The sequence below is a fragment of the Phoca vitulina genome, unplaced genomic scaffold (genome assembly GCF_004348235.1).
Source record: "Phoca vitulina isolate PV1807 unplaced genomic scaffold, GSC_HSeal_1.0 scaffold8, whole genome shotgun sequence".
In the NCBI taxonomy this organism is placed as follows: domain Eukaryota; kingdom Metazoa; phylum Chordata; class Mammalia; order Carnivora; family Phocidae; genus Phoca; species Phoca vitulina.
Genome location: NW_022589711.1, coordinates 38,364,297 through 38,370,593, shown reverse-complemented (window position 1 = coordinate 38,370,593; position 6,297 = coordinate 38,364,297). Strand labels below are relative to the sequence as shown.

At 40.7% G+C, this 6,297-nt stretch overlaps 1 pseudogene; it reads right to left on the bottom strand.

Annotated features, from left to right (window-relative positions):
- Positions 1-3,748: 3,748 nt before the first annotated feature.
- On the bottom strand, positions 3,749-4,063 carry LOC116633672 (annotated as a pseudogene).
- Positions 4,064-6,297: the final 2,234 nt, after the last annotated feature.

The window sequence follows — 6,297 nt, the reverse complement described above, 5'->3', positions numbered from 1 at the left end:
GTAACCAGAGTATGAAACTGAGTATGACAAAAATCCCACCACCTAAGTGGTTTACAGTCTGGCTGGCAGGAGTCGTCTACACAGACAGGGTGGGCTACGTTGGCAGGGGGTGGGGGAGGAAGGCAGGACACAGGCCCAGGCTGGTAGGAGGTCAGAAAGTCAGCAAAGGCAGCACTGGAGAGCACTGTTGGTGATCTCCTATGGGAAGGGCAGAGGCTGCCTACCCTCCCGGGGTGGAGGTGACTCAGCGCGCAGGGGCTGCCTCCCTCTGGCTGCCATTTGCATTCCCCCTTGTTCACTGAACCCCTCCCCCCCAGTGTCTCCAGGCTCTTCCCTGCCTCCACTTACTCAAGATAGAGGGGAAGGGCTATGGAGGGTAGAAAAACAAGAACGGATGGACACAAAATTTCTCCTTTTGTTTCGAACCTGCATCTTCTTTTTCCAACATGGTGGAAAAGAAATTTTTAAAAAGCAGAATTCTACCTCCCTTGCATAAAAAAATCCAAACAAGAGAGATGCCTTCTTTTTTATCCCTAAGTATAAAGTGAAATAGTCATCTTATCTACAGTTTATTTATTTTTTTTTTTTTTAAAGATTTTATTTATTTATTTGAGAGAGAGAGCACATGAGAGGGGGAAGGGTCAGAGGGAGAAGCAGACTCCCTGCCGAGCAGGGAGCCTGATGCGGGACTCGATCCAGGGACTCCAGGATCATGACCTGAGCCGAAGGCAGTCGCTTAACCAACTGAGCCACCCAGGCGCCCCTTATCTACAGTTTAAACACAAATTTGCACTCATGGTGAGTGAATAAAGGAACACTTTGTTCTCACAACACTTAGTAACCGTTAGCTCCAGGTTCTAAGAGACCCTGGTTGATCAGCTTCTCCACCAACCCCAGTTTTGAAGTGACCAAGTCTAGTTTCACAGCTGCGCGCTTCCCAGGCCGTGAGGAGTGGTAGAGCCCACCAGGCATTGCAAACTGGTGGTTTGGTTTGGCAGGCCAGTGTTCTTCTTCTTTACTTTTTTAGTTTATTTCCAGAGCATTTAGGTAGGGCATGAATTCATTTTGCCACAGCCCCAACCAGCTTTGGACCACTCCATACTGCCTATATCCACGTGTTTCACCGTCTCTACCTTCTCCTGAAGGCAAGGAAACGTCTTAAAGTAATTCTATTAACTTCCTAGGAATATTAGACATTTAATTCTGAAGTCCTCATGGGCCCACCCGCTCTCAAGCCTTACAGTCCCTGTGTGTCCCTAAGAGCCCACGTAGTCACGGCTGCCAGTCAACAGAAAGTGTCTGTTGAGAAAACAATAATTCTAGCATTCCCTTTGGGAGCCTCAAGGCCAGGATTAGGGTGGGGCAAGTGAGGTGCTTGCCCCAAGTGTGAACTTTAAGGTCACATCAAAAAAATCCGAAATTAAGATAAATAATATTTTAATGCAATATTTGACAAATCAAAATGAAGGCACTGATAAATGCATTAGCGATAAACAAAATATCAAAATTTCAAATAAAGACAAGCTTCTGTTCGTATATCCGCAACCCTGTATTTTTGCACAATGACATCAGTTCTTTTCAATCAGCCCTAGATCCCTGGCCTGACAAGGGATCCATGGCCACCCACAGGCGGGTTTATGAGGGGTGACAACGGTGTGACAACAGGTTGGGCAACCAACGTGAGGCTTTGTATTGAGATATGTCTTTGATTGTAGAGATTTATTAGCCTTCCCACTTGTTCCAAAATATAGGATAATGTTCTAATAAGTGTATATGTATAGCGTTGCACATTTTCCCCCTTTACCTTGGCCATCCATAAAGCACTGGGAAGCAGCAATAGGAACCATGAATTTTAAATCATCGGTCTGTAATTTTAGCAATCTTTATGAAAATGTCTCTTGTGGAGCAATTTACAAAATATGTGCACCATGAACCCATTTTAAATACATATCTACATATACATAGAGATATAGATAAATAGATAAGTGGAAGGTGTATAGAAAGGGAAGAAGGCAGAGAAGCAGACTATATAAAGCTATATCTCTAAATGTTAAAATGCTCAATTTTGGGTGGCAAACCGTGGAGTATTTTTATCTTCCTTTTCTTATTTATATTTTTTTACCTCTCTAAAATGAAACAGTATTATTTGGGTAATTAAACAATAAAATTACTTTAAGATTCTTTTGACAAGCCCATGTGCTTTCATAGTCTGATCACATGTGATGCAATGTTAACCAGAAATGTTTTTCTTGGTATAGAAGCATCTCACCTCAATAAAAAGGTACTTATTAAGGTACCATCTGCAACACTAAATACGCAGCCATTACCAACAATGACACACACCTGTAAAAAAACAAATCAAGTAATCGATCTGCTGGAAAATGTACACTCAAAATATGTTTGCCACTTTAATAGAATTCTCCAAGAGCATTTAGTAACACATCATTCTTAGCTATAATCTTGCCCTCATTCCTGATGACGATGAATTTCTTCCCAGGAATACAGGACAAAATTGCAATTATATCAGAGTAAATATGTGACTGAAAGAATTGGTGGGTGTGGATGCAGGCCTTACCTACATGATAGGCAGGCATGAGTTTTAACCCCCCAGGAAAAAAAGCTAGGTGGGGTTTTTTTTTGGGGGGGGGGTTGTTTTGTTTCATTTTTTTGAAATAAAGAAGGCCCACATTTCTAATGCTTATTAGCTAACATTTAGCTAGAAGGGTCACCAATCATTAAATTATTTTTATAGGCAGCTTAGCAGAAGCTGTGTTTCCATGACAACAGACAATGTATGGAAAGGTTAAAAAAAAAAGTTAATGGGATTTGTGGTGATCTCAATAATGCTCTATGGAAATCATTCATTAATCTGATTTTCCTATTTCTCAGGCTTCCATGCCAACTGCAGAACTGGATTTTCTGGGGCTGGCTGATGTTGGAAATAATGCATTTTTGAGAGCTCCGAAGTGCCTTTTTCCTTAGGAGTTGAGACAGTTTGAGAATCCCTCCCTGAGCTGAATATGGGCAGGGACCACTATAAAAGACCTCCAGAACACTTAAAACTGAGCAAGGAAAGTGAAGATTTGGTCAGAGCAGCAGGTCCAAGTTTATCTCATAATTTGCTCATAATTAAATATATGAGGAAAAGAGATACCAGCCCGCTTTCCAAATTCCTGAAATAAGTCACAGGATGGATGATGGTGGAAAAAGATTGAAGGATGGGCAAAGTGTGAGTAGAATGATAGGAACTGTATTACAACATGACTGAACATTTTAGACCCAAATAATACAGCTCAATGAAAAGACTACTTCATGTAGACATGTCCATAGTTCTGCTATCAGTAGAATATTGGGAATAAAATACGGTTTTATCACTATTTGAAAAATTCACCTGTTGATGGTGAGGCTTTTTTTACTTGTCCTCAACCTAGTTTTAATTTTTTAAAAAGATTTATTTAGTGCTCGCTTCGGCAGCACATATATTAAAAAGATTTATTTATTTGAGAGACAGAGAGAACACAAGCTGGGGGAAGGGCAGAGGGAGAGGGAGAGAGAGAGAGTGTCCAGTAGACCCCCAGCTGAGTATGGAGCCCAACTCAGGGCTCAGTCTCAAGACCCTGAGATCATGACCTGAGCTGAAATCAAGAGCCAGACACTTAACTGACTGAGGCACCCAGGCATCCCTAATTTTTTTTTTAACAAAAATATAAGAGAACAAATCTATACCTTTATTTACTTTTCAGTAAGTTTAAATCCTTGAGAGGTACAGCATCACATGGATTCTGTGGCCAGTGGCTTTAGCAGGAAGGTTGCTTTGGAATTTGGCGTGAACCATGCCACTGTTTCCATGAGCACAAGTCACTTTTCTCCAGATTACTCTGGTTTTGTTTGGTTTGCCCACAGGAGTCACTGTGTTGTTCTTTGCTTTGTACACATAAGCACATCTCTTGCCTGGATTGAATTCCGTTTCATCTCGAGCATAAATACCTTCAATTTTAAGAAGAGCTGTGTGCTCCTTCTGGTTCTAGAGACCCCTCTTATAGCCAGCAAAAATGGCCTTGGACCAGGATTCCAGACATATTTATCATTTTAGGAGTCCTGTTCCCAGGAGGCCTCCACAGGTTCCAAGATGAGGGAAAGAGAAAGGCCAACCTAGTTTTAATTTTTATTAAGTACTCCAGATGTAGATTTTTTGGAATCAACAAATTATGTTGCTTTCTGACCAGAATTAGAATCTATTTATTTCTGTATCTTGAATGGTCTATACTAGCCAGTATCACCCTGACTTTGTGTGTGTTATGTATAAGTTTGAGTCACATTGTTTTGTGTCAGTGTGAGGACTGCAATTATCCTTGGTATATCTTTTAGGATTATCACAAGCTTCTCTGATGTGTCCTCCTCCACCTTGAAAATTCTATTTAAGGAACCAAGAGTTTATAAAGCAAAAAAACAGATTATTCACATGTAAAAAACAAAATCCCAACTTTAACACAACCAGTAAGACCACCAAACAGTGTATATTAGTATAGACTTAAAATGCTATTGTTTTCAGTGTGACCATGGATTCAGTGGAAGAAGTTTAGAATTATACTTTGAAAAAGAAGTTGAACCGTGCTAAGTCACAAGGATGTTACTTTTAACTATAGATTTGGGAGAGAAATGAAAGCATTTATCTTACCAAAAACAAAAAAACAAAAAAAACTTTAGGGTAAAAGAGAATGCCTAAATAAATACTGCCAGTATGACTCCAACCCATGGATGACCTTCTCCAACACCTTATCTCACACCTGTTGAGACTTTAATCAGATTATGATTGAGTCCCAGATCCTTGCTCCAAAGTCTTCTGTGGAAATCACACCAACTCAGAATGAAGTAAAAAAAAAAAAGCTCTTAAATTGTTTGAATATGTTACTGATGCTTTCTGACCTTTTTCTGTGTGGCTGTTTCTCCCAGTGAAAATTTCACTCAATAACAGTGACGAGGAAAGACCCCTTGATCCAGTGAGGACTCACCCCTTCTGTGACATCAGCTTTCTTCAATTTATTCAGTAGGCACTAGCTCCACACAGAGCTGAGTTAGCAGGGTGTAGGTTGTTCCTCCTAAAATCACGTATTTCCATGCTCTTCATTACTGTGAAGGCTTCGACATAATTTTCTTTTCCTTGCCAGGGAATTCTATGTGGAGATGAGTATAGGAAGCTGAAGGGAGACCACTGGCCATGCCTGTCTATGAGGGGACTCAAGGACAAGGCAGAGTAGGACATGTTAGGAATTTGCTCTGGGATTGATTTAGGAAAGTTAGAGGGAAAAAGAACAGCAACAGACACTTCAAGATTTAGGAACATTGCTGTTTCTCATGGGAACTGTTTACCTTCTGACAGAGAGTGCTCAGAAAATGGGAACTAGAAGGAAATTTGAAAAGGATGGATGTGCTAAATGTACACCTTTTCATCATATAGTATCACCCCTGCAGGAACAATGACTATAAGTAATCGAGAGTATGGCAGCTGCCTTGCGAGGGGATAAGCCCAATAGAAGTATTAACTTATTAAGGCTGAAAAAGATATAATGTATTATGTCAATACTTGGATTAAAATAAATCATCTAAACAAAAGCCAGGCGTTTTCTGAGTCATGTATGTCTCTATAAAACTTAACAAAACCTAGAATAACTTTCCACTGCATAATTCTCCGGAGTCATGAAAATACTCTAAGGTGATTTGAGTTAAAGCAAGCCTTAGTGCCTGATAGGGGTTGAATTGTGCCCCTCCTCCCCAAATGCATATGTGACTTTATTTGGAGATAGGGTCTTGACAGAGGTAATAAAGTTAAGATGAAGTCATTAGGGTGGGCTGGTGTCCTTACAAAAAGGGGACATGTGGACATAGAGATACCCACTGGTGATGTGAAGAGACACAGGAAGAAGATGGCCATGTATACATTAAGGAGAGAGGCCTGAAACAGATCCTTCCCTCCTCACCCTCAGAAGGAACCCACCCTACCAACACCTTGATTTTGGATTTCTAGTCTCCAAAATTGTGAGAAAATAAATTTATGTTGGTTAAGCTACCCAGGCTGGGGTACTTTGTTATAGTGCCCCAGCAAACTAATACAGTCTGCAACAATCCCATCAAGGACCAAAGCGATTGGTCCTGACCAGAGTCTTAGGCTTCATCCATCTTTTCCTTGTCAGGGTCATTGATGCCAGACTGGGAGGCCAGAAAGAAGACGAAATGTGAGACGCCAGTATGTCAAATCAATTAATGAGAAGGTGGAACAGAAACACAGAGCCACTGGAG